The following is a 2,332-nucleotide window of genomic DNA, read 5'->3' as shown; positions in this document are numbered from 1 at the left end:
TCTTTAATAATTGGTATTGGATGTCTAACTGCAATCAAACATGTAATTTTGTATATAGAATTCGATAACATTAAGCACAATCTTACTTCAATAAGTGAAGCATAAAACTCTTGAGGTGTTAGAGAAGATATTAGCCCAACTGATTGTGCATGAGGTGATTCAGAACTTCCTTCAATGCTTAACACCTTCATGTCTTTGACTGATTTCTACATTTGATTCCAAAAATCTTATAATCACTTGAAAAACATCAAAGAAGGACAAAACCAACTTATAGGGTTAGCATGCATGATTAAGAGATAGATAGCTAAAAAATTTTGCTTACAAGATACTAAACAATATCTGTCATATCGGCTTATTGATGGCATTAACTATTTGGATTGAGAAGGAATCATTACAAGTACTAACACACTTAACTACACAATCAAAATCAATGATATCTAGTATTAGAATATGAATCTCAAAGACCATGTTAGAATTGGTCTAGCAGTGTGAAATCTCGCTAGATCCCTCTATGTCTCGAGTTTGAGTCTTAGAGAGGAGACGCATGTGCTAGGAAGGGCGGTTACGAACCCCAAATCAATTATTTGATTATTCAGATACTTGATAATAAATCTAGAAAAAGCATCGAATACCAAATAATAGTACTACACTCCTCCGGTCCTTAATAAGATCTTGTTTGACTTTTATTTTGTCCTAAATATAAGACCCCGATCCACTTTGTCTCTCATATTTATTATTTTTTTTTCCAAGTAGTCCTTCTAACAATGATAGCTCTAACCAATACACTTGATTAGCAAGATATTTTAGAAAAAACAACACATATTTATTACAAATAACTAACTTAACTTCTTTTTTTAATTTCCTCAAATTAGTCAACTAGCTCTTATAATTAGGACCAGAGGTAGTATAAAAAGTATGAATCTCAAAGAGAATCCAATAATAATGAGAGAAAAATTCACATACTAAGGTTCTTCTCTCAAACTTTGAGAAATGTGATCAATATGATTCTGATTTAGCACTTGTGGTAGTATTTCTTTCCTTGACAATTTTTCAGCAAAAGTTGGGCAATAGATAGGCATGTTGTCAGCCATAATAAAATAGGTCTTTGATAATTCAAAATGAGAGATGGAAGAGAAAGAGATTAAAGAGATTCAGGTGAAAACCTGTGGAAGAGAGGATGCTACAAAGATGTGTTTAAGTAGTTGGAAGACAAGGCTCTGTACATATTAATGCATTAAAGCTTTTGAAAGCAGTATTTATTTCAAGGACAATACTTATATCAAGTTTTTTATATTTATTATATCAACTTCTACAATCACACAGGACCATATATCATATTTTAAAATATTAGCATATAATTATAAACCCACACAAAATGAAAAAGGACACATGTCCATGTGATTAGAGAACATAACATAATATATATGACGAACTTGATCATCTAAGTTTTTTCTTTATTTAAGTTGATTTTTTTTAATCAATTTTTGCATATGGCATTAGAATGGTCAATTCCTGTGAATAAAACTACTTATAATTTTGGATAAAGGTTAGAGAGAAGTATAAATAGTCGAAAATAGGCTCTTGTACATCTCCCTTTTTCCCCCTTTTGCATAAACTATTTAATTCGTAGCGGCGCTATCGATGACTAATAAAATTCTAGTGTTAACAAGTCGTAAATGGAGGCAGCTCGATCTTCCGATGCAATTTTTTTTCCATTTTCATTTATAAGAATTAAATTTAATATCTTAAACAAATACATGAATATATCCACCGCCGACAGTTAATAATGGTCAATTCATGTATGACTAAAATACACTGTGTATTCTCCTCAAATTTATAACTTTTTGCTTGAAGTGTATGAAAAGTTATGGCTAGTTGAGTATCGTAGTACTCCTCCTGTCCTTATTATAAGACCCATTTGACTTTTTATTTGGTCCTAATTAGAAGACCCAATCCTTTTCTCTCTTATATTTATGCATTTTTTTCCAAGATAATCCTTCTAATAATGATAGTTTTAGCCAATATACTTAATTAGCAAGGATATTTTAGGAATAACAACACTTATTTATTATAAAACCAACTTAACTTACTTCCTTAATCTCCTCAAATAAGTCAATTGGGTCTTATAATTAGGACCGGAGGAGTATTAAAACTCAGCTTGATAGGATAATAACTATTGTTAGGTTAATACTTGTAATTAAGTTATAACCAATTGTATTCAGTTAGCATTCTGTTACACAGATAGGTGCTCTACTCATGTATATAAACAGATTCTCATTAATGAAATATTCAGGATATTGATTTCCATTTCGTCTAGCAACATGGTATCCAG

The sequence above is a fragment of the Neltuma alba genome, unplaced genomic scaffold, assembly GCF_004799145.2.
Source record: "Neltuma alba isolate B1F8T4 unplaced genomic scaffold, ASM479914v2 tig00007441_pilon, whole genome shotgun sequence".
Lineage (NCBI taxonomy): Eukaryota > Viridiplantae > Streptophyta > Magnoliopsida > Fabales > Fabaceae > Neltuma > Neltuma alba.
This window is presented reverse-complemented; position numbering follows the sequence as displayed.